At 35.4% G+C, this 17,051-nt stretch overlaps 1 pseudogene; it reads right to left on the reverse strand.

Annotated features, from left to right (window-relative positions):
• The window catches only part of LOC142641706 ((R,S)-reticuline 7-O-methyltransferase-like), a 57,725-nt pseudogene that overhangs the window by 24,124 nt on the left and 16,550 nt on the right, over positions 1–17,051 (reverse strand).

Raw genomic sequence — 17,051 nt, forward strand, 5'->3', positions numbered from 1 at the left:
TTGATTTTGATCCTAAGATTTATATTCTAACATTTAGATTTTTCCGCTAGATTAGATATTAGATTTGAGTCATTGGGATTTCACGAATCATTATTTCAGTTTAAGTCTTCCATTGGATTTATACATATAATCCTGGATTGAAGTCAAACAATTCGGCCATTCTTCTTCCATTGAATTGGTATATATATATATAATGGTTAAAGAAGAAGTCAAAGAAGGGGCTACCGTCCTTCTGTTGGATTTGTGTGTATATATATATATATATATATATATATATATATATATATATATATAAAGGTTAAAGAAGAAGTCAAAGAAAGTTGCTATTGTTATTCGATTGGATTTGTGTGTGTATATATATATATATATATATAATGGTTGAAGAAGAAGTCAAAGAAGGTGGCTATTATGCTTTAGTTGGATTTGTGTGTGTGTATATATATATATATATATATATATATATATATATATATATATATATATATATATATATATATATATATAATGGTTGAAGAATAAGTCAAAGAAGGTGGCTATTATGCTTTAGTTGGATTTGTGTGTGTATATATATATATATAATGAATAGAAGAAGTCAAATAATTCGGCTGTGGTTTCTTTGCCTCTGGGACTTATGCTATGCCAGTGTGGTGTTATATATATACATATTAGGATATTAGGATAGTTGTAAAGTTTTCTATGGTGGATATATATAATATGGCTTGTTTGGGGTTATGTATATCAAATTAAACTCTAAGGCATTAGCTGCTGCCTCTGCGTTCTGATAAATTCAAGGAAAACACATATTTGTTTTGGGTAGAGATACTTTGCATTAGTGCTATCATGTAGTTCAGCAAAGTATTTTACTAGTGAGTCAGTTTTTGTAGTTTAGTAAAATTTATATTTTGTAGAGGATATTGAGTAATTTTCATAATTGATTATAAGTCCGATTTAAGAGTGTCTTGAGGCTCTTGGGAGATTATTTTGGCTGGATTTTCAGAGTGATTCGAGTGCGGTAAGTAATTATGCATAATATGCACAAGTTTTGCTCTTTAGGTTCTTAGAAGTTAAAGATTTTCAAAGTTATATTTTTAAGCTTACATTTTTTAAAAAGTTTATCAAAAAGCATTTTTACACTATTGAAAGAGAAATTTTAATTGGCTTTTAAATAATGTTTTAAAAGAAATTTCGAATTTTGAATAACGTTTTGAATGTCTAAATCCCATTTAAAAGATGATTTTTAACTAAACTATTTTCTGAAAATAATTGAGTTTCAAAGTAAGTTTTCTAGAAAGATTTTTGTTCTTTAAATTGTTTCAAACTAAAGTGATTTCGAAATCATATTCTTGTTTTTTTTTCAAATGGTATTTAAGACGTTCCTTTTAGCAAACTGGATTTTCAAACTTATTCAAGAATTGTAAAAATACTTATATAAACTCTTCAGTTCCTATTCGTTCCCTAAGAGAGTCAAGCATCTTTGATTTATGTTTCAATTTGATATTGTGATATTCAATATATCTTTATTGTTGGAACAATTGTTAATATTGAGAAAATTATTATATGTATAAACTTTATTGTTTGTGATATGTGACTCAAAATGAGTGTTTTTAGAATTGATCAGATGTATATGTGTAAATCCGCTCACAGGATTGTATGTGAGAATATGTGTTGATCCCTCACCAGCAGGGGTTAGATGTTGGTATCCGCTCACAGGATTGTATGTGAGAATATGTGATGTGTATATGTGACACTGTGCTCTGATCAATTATTTGTATGTGTTTCCAAAAGATTTTAAGATATGATTATATGTGTATTAAGTGATTCTTTACATGTTTTGAAAACTATATTGGATATCTTGAGTGTAATTGTGAAATTAAACTCGTGCCTTGCTTGACTCTATTCCGTTGTGTATTCTGTATAAGTACTTACTAGATGTGTGGCTCACCCCATCAATTAATATTTTCAGATTAAAGTATAGTTGAGAATTAGAACCTTTGGACCGCTTGTGAGGTGCAAGGTAGAGCGCGGAAGTTGTAGGCGGCTTCAGTGTTACTTGAAGACTCATAAAATTTTAGTTACCTTTGTTTTGTAGTTCGTATTTTATATAGTGGAGTTTATTTTCAATTTGGGGAGTTTTGAAAAGATTATTAGTTATTATTATTTTTATTTTCCGCTTAGACTTTACAACTTTTTGGAGATTATTATAAATTGTGGATTTTAGTTATTATAAGAGGTTTATCAGAAGCATTGTTTATTTGGAGTTTTATTGAATTAAGTTTAAATAAATTGTGTTTATTGAGCTAAGTAAGGTTAGCAAGTTAGTCAGGTATCTAAATTCATGTTTCATGGATTTGGGTCCTGACAGTGTAAATCTCACACGTCTCCCCATATAAGTAGTGCCTCCATATCTTTAATGCAAAGACCACTGCTGCTAACTCCAAGTCATGAGTAGGGTAATTCTGTTCATACCTTTTTAGCTGCCTAGAAGCATATGCTATCACCTTTCCATGCTGCATAAGCACACAACCAAGACCTTTCTGTGAAGCATCACTGTAAATTACAAACCCTCCTGAACCCGTTGGCAATGTCAAAACTGGAGCGGAAACCAACCGGTCTTTCAATTCTTGGAAGCTCTTTTCACAATCATCTTTCCACAAGAATTTAGCATTCTTTTGGGTCAACCTAGTCAAGGGACCTGCTATACTTGAAAAACCTTCAACAAACCTCCTATAGTAACCTGCAAGACCCAAGAAACTACGAACTTCAGATACATTTGTTGGTCTAGGCCAATTTACCACAGCTTCCACCTTTTTAGGATCCACAAAAATGCCATCCTTAGATATTACATGCCCCAAAAACTTTACCTCATCTAACCAAAACTCACACTTCTTAAACTTGGCATATAATTTCTGCTCCCTCAAGACCTGCAACACCATCCTCAAGTGTTCTACATGCTCCTCCCGAGTTTTAGAATAAACTAAAATATCATCAATAAAAACAATAACAAACCGATCCAAATAAGGCTTGAACACACGGTTCATTAAATCCATGAAGGCAGCAGGGGCATTGGTCAATCCAAATGGCATCACTAGAAACTCGTAGTGTCCATAGCGAGTACGGAAGGCAGTCTTAGGTATATCTTCTTGCTTAACCTTGAGTTGATGATAACCTGATCTAAGGTCAATCTTTGAAAAGACTTTAGCACCTTGCAACTAATCAAACAAATCATCAATCCTAGGTAAAGGATATTTATTCCTCACAGTGACCTTATTCAACTGCCTATAGTCAATGCATAATCTCATAGACCCATCCTTTCTCTTTACAAAAAGAACAGGAGCACCCCAAGGAGATACACTAGGTCTAATAAATCCCTTTTCTAAAAGCTCTTGCAATTGCAATTTAAGCTCCTTCAACTCTGCAGGTGCCATACGATATGGTGCCATAGAAATAGGTGCAGGGGTTTTTGGGGCAGTATAAATCCAAGGAACTTTACCTCACCAGCAGGGGTTAGATGTTATGTAACGACCCAAGGAAAAACGCTAGCCACATCTGCGCTATACCTCAAAAGGACTAGTCACAATTGAGGCTCCTTGCAGTTGTTAATAAAGCCCAGTTCAACCCAGTAAATACTCGATGTGGAACTCATCACACACCCACACACATCACACAATCAATCAAATTGGGGTATCACAATCTCACCCACTTGAATCCTTAACGTCCTCGTTAGGGCCCACTTTGTGGGGGAGTGTATTCGAGCCCACACGAGATTACCGGGCCGGCTCTGATACCATATGTAACGACCCAAGGAAAAACGCTAGCCACATCTGCGCTATACCTCAAAAGGACTAGTCACAATTGAGGCTCCTTGCAGTTGTTAATAAAGCCCAGTTCAACCCAGTAAATACTCGATGTGGAACTCATCACACACCCACACACATCACACAATCAATCAAATTGGGGTATCACAACTATGAAGTAAACACCCTCCTTTGGGATCGTGAGGCATATATGCCAAGATGAGGTGCTTACCCACACTACTATGAACCGATAATGGAGGCTGTGAGATCCAACCCTTGTATCTCTCTCCCACTAGAAATTTTAAAACAAGTAGATTGTCTTGAAATCATTGTGATCTCATCACAATTTTAGCCCTACACATTTATGTGTTTAATTGTTTAAATTCGATGTGATATTACTAAGTCACGTCACAATAGCGTAACGAACATTCGCGTAATCACAAAGAAGTTTAATCATGTAATCCGTGAAGTAAATACCTTCCGCTTGGAATGCAAGACTCGAAGTCAAGACAAGGTATCTATTCACATTACAATAAACTTAACAAAAGTGTTATTTCAACACTCCCACTTGTTATTTGGGTTTTTCTTTAAATAATTGTGATCCCATCACAACTAATAACCTTGCACTTGATAAAGACTCTAATCTCATTAGAATCACTAACTAAAATGGAAGTCCTAAACTATTTAGGATTCCTTAAATACTAACGAATCAAATATTAGTTATATAGAACTCTATCCTTAACTTACTAGATAAAGTGTTCATATCTCATTAGAAACTATATAACTTTAATAGGTATTTTAATCTTATTAAAAACTTCTAATTAAAATAAATTAGGACTAAGAGTTCTATTTAACTAACTTCTTTGATCTCATTAGGTCTTTTAGTTAGATAATGATTAACGTATGTCCTTAACTTTATAGGACTATAAAATTAATCACACAACCTTGCTTTTTATCAAAGTACCCGTTTGTTTTAGCGTTTGAAGCCCAAAAGTTGCGTTTTCAAAAAAGTCAGCCCAAAAATAGTGTTTGGTTAGTATAAAACGCAACTTTTTGGAAAAATTTGCGTTTTATATTTATGAAGAGAACGCGTGTTTGATATTTGGAGCTCTAATGGTCCATTTTGTTAAAATTTCATGGGCGTTTGATAGATCCGTTGGGGGTGAGTTAGCAACTGTCCACCCATTGATTTGGTCACAATAACCCATCACTGCCCTTTGTGCTCACAGTAACCCATCACCCACACCTCCAAAATCAATGAGAATAGTACAATATTTTCTTATAATATTTAAGAGAAAAGAGAATCACTCAGTAGAATCACACAAGAAGAAGAGCAAAAAAAAAAAAAAAAAAGCTCTGCAGAATGAAACTGGAATGTTCTGGAGGAAGATCAAGCACAGTAGAATCACGCAGCAAAGATCAAGCACAGTAGAACTTGCAGACGAAGTGGTAAGAGAAAAGAGAAAAAGGAAGAAGAAGAAAAAAAAAAAAAAAAAAAAAAAAAGAGCTCTGCGGAATGAAAAGAGAGAAAGGAAGAAGAAGAAGAAGAAAAAAAAAAAAAAAAGGAAGAAAGAAAGAGCTCTGTCAAATGAAGGTTCTGGAGGAAGTGGTAGGGAAAAGGGGAAAGAAGGACAAAAAATAGAAAAGAGAAGGGTACATGTGTGGAGGGGAAAAAAAGAGGGAAAAAAAAAAGAAAAAAAAAAGAAGGGTATGTGTGTGGAGGAGAAAAAAAAGAGGGAAAGAAAAAGGAAAAAAAATAAGGAAATGCTATCACAATATTTTCACAATATTTTCACAATAAATTTTAAGTGGTAAGTTATTATTAGCTAATATTGGTAAGAAAAAAATAATTTTTTTAGAGAGAGAAAAAAAATAATTTTAATAGTACGTTCAAATTAAAATCAGTATCAATTTTTATCACAATATTTTCACAATACTTTCACAATAAATCTTAAGTGGTAAGTTATTATTAGCTAATATTGATGAGAAAAAAATAATTTTTTTAGAAAGAGAAAAAAAAAATATTTTAATAGTACGTTCAAATTAAAATCAATATCAATTATTATCACAATATATTCATAGTACTTTCACAATAAATTTTAACGGGTAGGTTATTATTAGCTAATATTAGTGAGAAAAAAATAATTTTTTTAGAAAGAGAAAAAAATATATAATTTTAATAGTACGTTCAAATTAAAATCAGTTTCAATTTTTATCACAATATTTTCACAATACTTTCACAATAAATCTTAAGTAGTAAGTTATTATTAGCTAATATTAGTGAGAAAAAAATAATTTTTTTGGAAAGAGAAAAAAATAATTGTAATAGTACGTTCAAATTAAAATTAATATCAATTATCACAATAATTTCACAATAAATCTTAAGTGGTAGGTTATTATTAGCTAATATTGATGAGAAAAAAATATTTTTTTTAGAAAGAGAAAAATTGATTTAAGTATACATTGTCCTTTTTGGTAATTTATCCCTCAAACTGTAACTTTTATAAGTGCTAGCCAAACACTCAGCTTTTTCAAAAAGTACTTTTTAACAGTTTTTACCAAACGCTCAGTTTTTTGAAAAAGCACTTTTTCAATATGGACTTTTTGAAAACTCCACTTTTTCATTATGCACTTTTTCAAAAAGCCCAACCAAACTCACCCAAAGTCTTAGTAAAAAACAAGTGAAAATTTAAAATTTAGTGCCTTCGATCGGTCGAACCCATTTTTCGATCAATCGAAAAAAAAAGAATTCATCACAAAGGTTCTGCCTCGTTCGATTGATTCTCAATTCCTGTTCGATCAATCGAAAAGTACATTCAATCGATCGAAACTCGCAAAACTGAATTTTTTCAGTATTTTCAGGTAACCGTTTTTGGCATCTTCATTGTTCTTCCATCAAAACGCTTTTTGATTTTATCAACGAATATTTACAGATCAATCTTTAAGGTTTTCAAGATCAAGAATTATAATAATGCTAGAAACCCCTGAAAACATAATCCTAATCTCATTAGGAATAAATTTCATTAAACGAATACCTTAATCCTAGCATTAATAAATATAAATATATATAATCATGAAATGATGCCATGGTTTATACATTAGCACATTAATATATAAAAATATATATTAATCAATTCATGAAGTTAGGCCTTGGTTTCTTGATAACATACAATTATATCAAGCAAGACTAATAGTAGTACATGTTTACCATACAATCATACATGTATCATTAGCCAAAAGTCAAATGCCACTTGATACAATATAATAACCAACATTACATTCATCCTTGGTGTGAAATAATATACGGATTCAACATCTAAAGCAATTAATACATCCAAGGCAAAACGTCCAAGAGGTGCAATGAAGAAATTCAACCGGGGGCCATCAAGGCAATTAATGTTAAATAGTCCTTTTATAGCCAAACGGTGCAAACAATTGCTTCACACACATGATAGTTATTGCCTTGATGAAATTCCAATAAAATGTCTTTTTAGAGAGTACCTTTTTCCATCGGCCATTAACATACTTTCAATTTTATATGTGGGTTTATATGCATGTTCTTGATGGCCATCTTATAAGCATGAAATAATTGCCTTGAAAGTATTGAATCCGTATATAACTTTTTGTCATATCAAACTTATGACATACGGATGAACTCGATATCATCAAGAAACCGTTTTTCTTTTATTCTAAAATCCAATCACATGTTATACAAGCATGAGATGAAAATCTGGCTCTGATACTAATTGTTGGAAAATCTGGTTTTGTATCTCATACAAAATACAAAGCGGAAGCAACAAATATGAATCTATTTCATTCATGATTGATAACATGCACAATGTAAATTTCAGAATTTAAGAACAAGATAGCGTACCTTGGTGCTATGAAATTCAAAACAAAAGATTAGAAGTACTTGGAAACACTTTTAATTTTTACTCCAATTCCACTTTACATTCAAGAAGTGTAGTCTCTCAATCAGTTTCCAAAGGAGAATAATTGAATGGCTTCTAACCACACATACACACCATTTCACAATGATGTATCTTTTTTTCTAATAAAAAATTTTGTATGTTTCTCCTTTTATAATTAACTAATTATCTAATTGGGCTGGCCTATTGGGCATTTCCAAGTGGGCTTTAGTGTATGGCTTGGAGTGGGACCAAAAGGGACCAATAAGACACTAGCTCCAATGAGCCTTGGGCTTTTCTATCAACTATTGACAAGTCCAAAATTACTATTAATTATATTTAATACCACTATATAAATATAATTGCACTCTAGGCCTTATTAATAAATTATATCCCAAGACTCTAATAATATCATTTGACCCTTTCATGAAATATTCATAGTGAACAAAGTCATAATAAACTGTCACTTTGTAAACAAATATTTTATCCTTGACTACCCGGTTTAATCTTTTAGTTATTCACATTTATTGAAATCCAATTTTAATAAATATAAGCTTTAGTAACTTCATACTAAAGTGGGCGCCCTGAATAACCAGTTTCCATTAAATTTATCTCAAGGGGATATTTCATGTCTTTATTAAAAGAGATTATGGATTTCATCTTGAGAATATGTGTTCCCTCAACACTACGAGTGCTTACCCAACATACTGAGGTTTTGACCGTGAATATTAGATCTCACTCCTGATATGTCAAAGTAACCTACATTTTATAATCGGGTTCATTACCCTCTCAGGATTAAGAGTCTATGAAATTAGAAGTCTTGAGATTAATTATTCAGGTGACAGTTGTTGATTGAATAATTAATCTCACAGCATTCCAGTTCAATATGTCTTAACTCTTAAGACATATCAACACATCAACTAGAAGCCTCCACTTCCATGATCAAGACAAATCATCTTAGTTGATGTGTTATAGTCTTTACAGATGAAACGCCCAATTTCATCATCGACTACGAACTACATTTTGAGTTTACAAGGAACTTGTGATTTACATCTTCTGTGATTAAATCACATAAATCACATACAATACATCTCATGGACTATGATAATGTCTCATTAGTTCATTTATAAATAGTTTCATATAATTAAATAATTTAATTATTTATGACATGCCAATAAATTGTATTTTTAGGGCATAAACCCCAACAACTTCTTCATCCTCTCACCTTTACATTCATAATCACTATTTACTTGGTTTGTGACGACCTGAGAGTCACAATGGATAATCATACTCGCAGCTCTTGCTGCCTTGGCGAGGTCTAGTCCCATTATTAGAGCTTCGTACTCCGCTTCATTGTTGGTCGTAGGGAATTCGAGACGAACCATGCATTCGATCTCGTTCCCTTTGGGGGAACGAAGCACGATGCCTGCTCCACCAGCCTGTCTATTGGACGACCCATCAGTGTGTATACTCCAGTGAGGAAGCTCTTCTGCCCCCTGGTCTTCAATACTGGTGAACTCCGAGATGAAGTAGGTGACCACTTGTCCCTTTATGGCAGTACGCTGGCAATATTGCACGTCAAACTCACTTAGTTCTATCGCCCACAGCGCCATACGCCTAGCAGCTTCAGGACTACTCATTGCTCGTCGTAGAGGTTTGTCAGTCAAGACGACTATGGTGTGGGCCTGGAAGTACGGCTTTAGCTTGCCGGCTATTGTAACCAAAGCGAAGGTGAGTTTCTCCATTGGCGGATACCTCTCTTCTGCTCCCTAAGGTGCTCGGCTGGTGTAGTACACGTGTTTTTGCACCTTGTCTTCTTCTCTGATTAAGGCCGCGCTGACAACAGCTGGAGATACAGCTAAATAGAGGAATAATTCTTCCCCTAGCTTTGACGGGCTCAGTAATGGTGGGGATGAGAGGTAGGCCTTGAAGTCTTCGAATGCTTGCTAGCACTCAGTCGTCCATTCGAAGGCTTTCTTCAACGTATGGAAGAAAGGTAGAAACTTATCCGTTGCCCTGGACACGAACCCGTTAAGCGCGGCTACATTGCCTTTGAGGCTTTGTACTTCTTTTACATTTTTAGGAGGCGCCAACTCTACTATGGTTCGAATCTTGCCCGAGTTAGCCTTATTGCCTCTCTGGGATACCATTTATACAAGGAATTTTCCTGCCATCACTCCGAAGGCACACTTACCTGGATTAAGCTTCATGTTGTAGGAACGAAGGGTGTCGAACATTTCCCTAAGATCCTTCAAGTGATCATCCTCCCTTCGGCTTTTCACTAACATGTCGTCGACATAGATCTGGACGTTTCTCCTAATCTGCTGTACAAACATCTTATTCATAAGCCTTTAGTACGCCGCGCCTGTGTTTTTTAGGCCAAACAACATCACCTTATAGCAAAAGAGGCCCTAACTAGTAACGAACGAAGTCTTCTCCTGATCTGCTTCGTCCATTGTGATCTGCTTCATCCATTCTAATCTGCTTATAACCCGAAAAGGCATACATGAAGCTTAACAACTAGTGTTGAGCCGTATAGTCAACCAAGACATCGACCTGCGGGAGGAGGTAGCTATCTTTGAGGCATACTTTTGTTCAGGTCTGTGAAATCTACGAACATCCTCCATTTCCCACTAGCTTTCTTGACCATTACTACATTTGCCAACCAATCGAGGTAGTAGACTTCCCTGATGAAGTTCGCCTCCTGTAGCTTGTGAACTTCTTTAGCTATAGCTTGGTCCCGTTCCGAGGTGAACACCCGCTTCTTCTGTCGGATGGGTGGAAAGGAGGGCGACACATTCAGCCTGTGCACCATGACCGATGGGTCTATTCCTGGCATGTCTTCATGGCTCTAAGAGAATACATCCCGGTTATCTTTGAGAAAAACTGCGATCTCTTGAAGGACCAACGGGTTGGTGAGGGTACCAATCCTGGTTGTTCGGTCAAGCTTGGAGTCGTCGAGATGTATTTCTTCAAGTCTTTCAACGGGCTCTGTCATTATTCAACACTCTTCTATATTCATGGCTTGGAGGTGGTCGTCCATCTCCATTATAGCTACGTAGCATTCGCGTACGACCACTTGGTTTCCACGCACCTCTCCTATTCCATAATCAGCAGGGAACTTGATCATTAAGTGGTAGGTCGAGGTTACAACTTTCCACGAATTGAGGGTAGGTGGTCCGAGGATGTCATTATAAGCGGATGAGCGGTCGACCATGAGGAACATCACGTCTTTGGTGATCTGTTGGGGGAAATCTCCCACCGTCACGGATAGTGTGACCGTACCAAAGGGAAACACCTTTATCCCTCCAAAACCAAAGAGTGGAGCCTTCGTCGGAACCAGTCGCTCTCTACCAATCCCCATCTGCTGGAATGTGGGGTAGTAGAGGATGTCAGCCGATATGCCACTGTCAACCAGAACCCAGTGCATGTTGTAATCTCCTACTCGTATGCTAACGATAAGTGCATCGTCATGCGGGTGGTGAAGACGTCGTGCATCTTCTTCCAAGAACCCGATGATGGGGTTGTCGATCCGCGCCATCTTTGGTACAGAGCCCGTCAACTAGACGTTCTGAACCATCCTGAGGTAAGTCTTGCAGGCCTTTTTGGATGACCCAGCAATAGCGGTGCCCCCTACAATCATTCTTATATCTCCTATGGGCGGTTTGGGGCACTTGATCTCCCATCGGTGAGCCTGTTCCCGTGGTGGATCCGTTTTCTCCTTGCTGACGAACCTCTGCAGCTTTCCTTGCCTGATAAGAGCTTCAATTTGTTGCTTCAAGTCATAGCAGTTAGCTGTGTCATAGTTGTGATCACGATGGAAGCGGCAATATTTTTCCCTTGACCTCTTGTTTGGATCTCCCTTCAGCTTGCCGAGAAAAGTTAGGGCTCCTTCATCCTTAATTTGCATCAGCACTTGGTCAATCGGGGTAGTCAACGGGGTGAAGCTTGTGAACTTCCCCGCAGGTGGCTTGGAGCGACTATCCTCCCGTCGTTCTCCGGTTCTAGCCATCTTCCACCCCTTGTCCGGCCGTATGTCTTCCAATCTTTCCCTCTTCTTAGGTTTCTCTTCTCGGGCCAGTAGTACATCTTCCGTGTTCATATACTTGGTCGCCTTGTAAAACACCTCTGACATGGTCTTTGGGTCGTTCTTATACAGAGAAAATAGGAACTTACCCTTCCGTAGCCCATTGGTGAATGCCACCACGAGTATCTTATCGTCCGCTTCATCGATTGAGAGGGCCTCCTTGTTAAAGTGAGTTATGTAAGATCTTAGCGCCTCGTCTTATCGCTGCTTAATGTTCATCAAACATGTGGTGGATTTCTTATAGTTGTGCCCCCCCGATAAAGTGTGTGGCGAATTGGGCACTTAACTCCTTGAAAGTACCAATGGAGTTGGGTTTTAGCCTGCAGAACCAGATCCTTGCGGGTCCCTTCAGCGTGGTAGGGAAGGCTCTGCACATGATCTCATCCAGCACCCCTTAAAGGTGTATCAGGGTCTTGAAAGTCTCCAAGTGATGTAAGGGGTCCTTGGATCCATCATAACTTTCCACCTGTAGCATACGAAACTTCAATGGAAGAGGGAAGAAAGTGGCGGACGTTGTGAATGGCGAGTCAGTTTGCTGAACTAGGTTATCGAGGTCACTAGACACCCATCCTCTGAGGGCGTTCATCATAAAGTCCATCCGCTCCTTCATCATCTGCATTTCAACAACTATGTGAGGTGGGATGGTATCGGTGACAGATGGTTGGCTCGTATCCTGTCGTTCTAGCCTGCTTGGGGCGTTGCTACCTTCCAGCCAATCCTGGTTCCTTCTCTCAACGCTGGTTCCTTATTAGTCTCCTCCTGAGTATTAATTCCTGCATTCTTTTGCCACAATTGTTCTTCAAGGTCATGGTTTTGTTTGGTGAGGAGTTCCACCACAATAGCGAGAGTTTGAACTTGTCTCTTGAAGGCAATCGTGCATGGTTCGTCATTAGTGGTTGTCATCGAGCGAGTGAGTACCATGCAACTTTTTGTCTGTGAAGTAGTAATAAGGCTTACAAGTCGTACGTTCTTTCCCACAGATGGCGCCAACTGATGATGCTGAAAATCGTCAGTAAGCCACACGGTCCTCACATGCCCTAGACAAGATCCTGCACAACACAAAATCTGAAAACCTTAAGAGGGGTACCAGCGTGGTACTAGCTAAATACCCTCCGACAATCAAGTTATAGAATTTCTCACAACTCTAGAGTGCCAGAGTTGGGGTGAATTATGTGTACCTTGGCTTGTGAGGGTTTTAGGGCATTTATAGTAGTGTAGGGTTGACACCCGTGACTTGGTTAAGAAGTTCTTTCCTTATAGGAGAGAACCTCTTTAATTCGCGTATCTCCTGGAGTTCTTTCCTTGTAGGAGTCTTATTGATTAGGGTTAAGCGTGAAGCACAAGATATTTCCTTATTTACGCATGCGCGGAGATCAAGTAAGGCCACGTCAGATCCAACGGAGGTTTGCTTATCCCCTTCAGCTTCTCCCAGTCAATTTCCAATGTCGTCATCAAGGTAAGGTCGTCAGCTTTAGTATGGAGCCGTCCAAGATGCAGTCGTCAACTTCAGGGTGGAGCCGTAGACTTTACACCAATGCTATCTCTAATGAGTGAAGCTAATGACTTTATTCATGACCGTTGCCTTGTCATGTTAATATCAATATTACAAAATTAGCCTCATAAAAAACAAAAACAAAAACATACAACTTTTAAAGGTTCAGTTAATATATGCCCATAAAGTACACATTAACCATCTATTTTGGGAAAATTTTTATGAAAAATTGAAAAAATTGTCAAATCAGTTAAATCACTTTTTCTTTTTGGCAAAAACACCATTTTGGTCCCTACATTTTAGAATCATAGTCAATTTGATCCCTACATTTTAGTAGCAGTCAATTTAGTCTCTATTATTTTTAATTTGTCATCAATTTGCTCCCTACCGTTAACTTACTAACGAAAAATACCTATATGGTTAATAGTGAGCACTATTGGTACACTTAAATCATACGTGACAAATAAAAATAATAATAATAATAATAAATTTAAATAGACCCTAAAAATTTCAACATCATCATTTAAAAATATATATATTAAAATCTTATTTTCTTTTGTTTATATTCTCTTTTTAATCTTTCTAACCGTTTCTTATTAACCAAAAAATCAATACATTCTCTTTTTCCTTTTAATCTCTACAGCCCTTTCTTATTACTAACCAAAAAAATAAACACAGGTCTATTCATTGTCTCATCTTCATCTCACACCAGAGAATCCCTCACTTTCTTCTTATATTATTATTATTATTATTATTATTATTATTTTGCTTTGTCTCCTGGCTTGCGGATCTCTCTCTCTCTCTCTCTCTCTCTCTGCTTTGGAATCTCCAATGGGCTAGCACAACAAATCACAGCCCAATTTACTTTAAATTTGGATCTCGGTTCTTAAAAAAAATAAATGGATCTCGGTTATGAGCAATTTTCGTTTCAATTTTCTTGCCAGAGGCAAAGGGAGTCCCTTTCGAGTCAATGCATGAAGTGGTGGAGCGGCATTGGTATTGGCGCCGCTTTGTCTAGGAGCAGCCATGTGCAAAATATCTATGAGACCATGGCTGACTTGTGACTGCGAATCTTTAACAGGTGGGTTTCAATGAATGACATACAATTGCAAGGTACCGTTTGGTTCCCAAGAAAATACAATAAAGTAAATAAGAAAATTGAGAAAATAAAAATAAAATCTGTTTGGTTACCGTAAAAACATAAAGAAAAGGTAAAATTAGTAATATATTCTAGCCTCTGAGCACGCGCTTTAAAGACTCTTTTATTTTTTTAGTTCAATTTAATAATTTGCATCAATTATAATTTGGTATTATTATATTTTCTAATCACAAAAAAAACATAGGAATATGATAAAAAAAAAAATTAATGTTTTGGCTTAAATATAAAAAAATTCATCATGAATAAATTGAATCTAAAATTAAAGCTCTAAATAATTTAATGGATTTGTTCACTTTTTATAACACTCAAAATTACATAGTAGAAAAACAAACCCCCCATGTATTAAATTAAAATTAATATTTAAATTTCTTTTTTTAAAACAGATGAGGGTAGTTTTAACAAAAGCAATTGTTAAGGAAGTTTTTTTTTTTTTTTTTTTTGAAGGAAACGTGGGAAGCAACTTTTATAGTATTTTCTTTTACGGAATATTTTTAAACTTTGAAAAACTAATAGATATTTTAAAAAAAAATTATTAACAGTTATGTTTATCCAAAAACTATTTGAATGTATTTGAAAGACCATGCCCATGATTTCCACAATTCTCTGTTGAAGGGTGTGGTAGTGTCATAGTGGCCAGTCGGTTTGTAATTGTAAGTGGGATTTGATTTTTTTGAGATTGTTTCAGATTTTTTTTTTCTATTTCCATTTCTTAATGAATTTAATTTAGAAATTTTCTTGCTTATTGACTCTACCCCACCATTTCTTATTAGTATAGGAATGAAGATAAAATTAGCATTCCCACCCTTTAAAAAAGACTCAAAAATTAGAGAAAATATTAAACACTCATCAAACTGACCAAATAAAATAAAAGAAAATATTAAAAAAGAAAAGAAAGAAAAGATAATGATATGAAAAGAATAATGATAACAAAGTAAAGAAATCAAATATAAACCAAATGCAGGAAAATAAATACTTACATTTTTGTCATTGACTACACTTCAAGTCTAAAGTTCAAACTGTCCATCAGAGTTGGAGGAAAGAGTACAGAATTGAGAAAATTGGAGAATTGAAGAAGAAACAATTTGAGTTTAAAAATCAATGTGAGTGTACTGGGAGTGTGGTCCTATTTTATAGATAGTGTTTTATGTGGAAATTAAAGAATCATTTTTACTAAGCTTTACCCCTATATAGTTTTTTTTTTTTTTTTGATATTTAATTTTGTTATTAAATATACGTTGCTGGGTTGTTTAACTTATTTTTATATTAAAAAAAACTATAAACGTATAGTTGCTTTAAAGAAGTGGATTAATGGAAGAGTGTTCATATTTTATAGGCAATGTTTTAGTACAAGTTAGACATGTATTTTTACTTTTAGTTTTGTCTCTACTTAAACTTAGGGGTGTAGGGGTGTTTTGGAACAAAAAAAAAATCTGGTCCAAACAGAGAAAGCCCCTTAAATAGTAGTATAGATAAAATGTTGACGTGACTTTCTTTTTGGTAAAATGTAAAACTGACTTTCAAATTTCATTTCATTCCTCTAACTTTGTATTTGTTCATTTTAGTTCTCTAACTTTCAAGTTTATTCAATTAAGACTTTTCCATCAATTTTTGTTATATGTTGTGGTTAATTTTTCAATTTTATAAATTTTTCTTCAAATTTTTTAAATTAAAAAAATTCAATTAATAATTGAAAAATATTTTCCAAATTTTTTTTTCAAAAAATTTTAACAAAAATTAACGGAAATACCTTAATTGAATAAATCTGAAACTTAGAGGTCTGAAATAAACGAACGCAAAGTTAAAAAACTAAAATGAAATCTAAAGAAACTTAAAGGTTCAATTTTGCATTTTAGCCTTTTTTTTTTTTTTTTTCATTTTGAGCACTGACAGGGCTGTTAAAATTTAGACATGTCAACATTAGACATGCCAACAGTGCACACCGTTAGCCATATAGGCATTTTTGGTTAGTGAATTAACGGTAAGGACTAAATTGATTGCAAGTTGAAAATAACATGAACCAAATTAACTGCTACCAAAATGTTTGAAACAAATTGACTATGATCCCAAAATGTAGGGATCAAAACGGTGTTTTCACCTTCCTATTTTTCAAAAAAAATTTCCTAAAATAGTTTACCCTAAGAACACACATCAATAAAAACCCCTAAACAATATCCCCCATAAACGTACCTTCATGAAACCTGCATCAGCGTTTGAAATGGCTTGAAACATGTCACCTCCAACATGTGTGACTCCATCATAAATGGGTGCCATAGAATTAGGGACGGACCCAGGTGGGGGCCTAAGGGGGCTCGGGCCCCCCCTGCGCCCAAATTTTTTTTTAACAAGTTCAATTTTTCAAAAACAAAAAAAAAAAAATATATATATATATATATAGGCTTGGCCCCCCCCCCCTTTGTTTTTAGCTCAGGCCCCCCTTCCAGAATTCCAAGCCCAGCCGGGCAGCCCAAGATGCAAGAGCCCATGACCCATGTAAAAAAAAAAAAAAAAAAAAAACTAAACTCAGCAGTAAACTAACGGAGAAAGTGGAAGGAAGAAGGAAAAATAAAAAGAAAGGAAACAAAGATAGAGAGGCGAGACAGAGACTGAGAGA

The sequence above is a fragment of the Castanea sativa genome, chromosome 6, assembly GCF_040712315.1.
Source record: "Castanea sativa cultivar Marrone di Chiusa Pesio chromosome 6, ASM4071231v1".
Taxonomy (NCBI): Eukaryota; Viridiplantae; Streptophyta; class Magnoliopsida; order Fagales; family Fagaceae; genus Castanea; species Castanea sativa.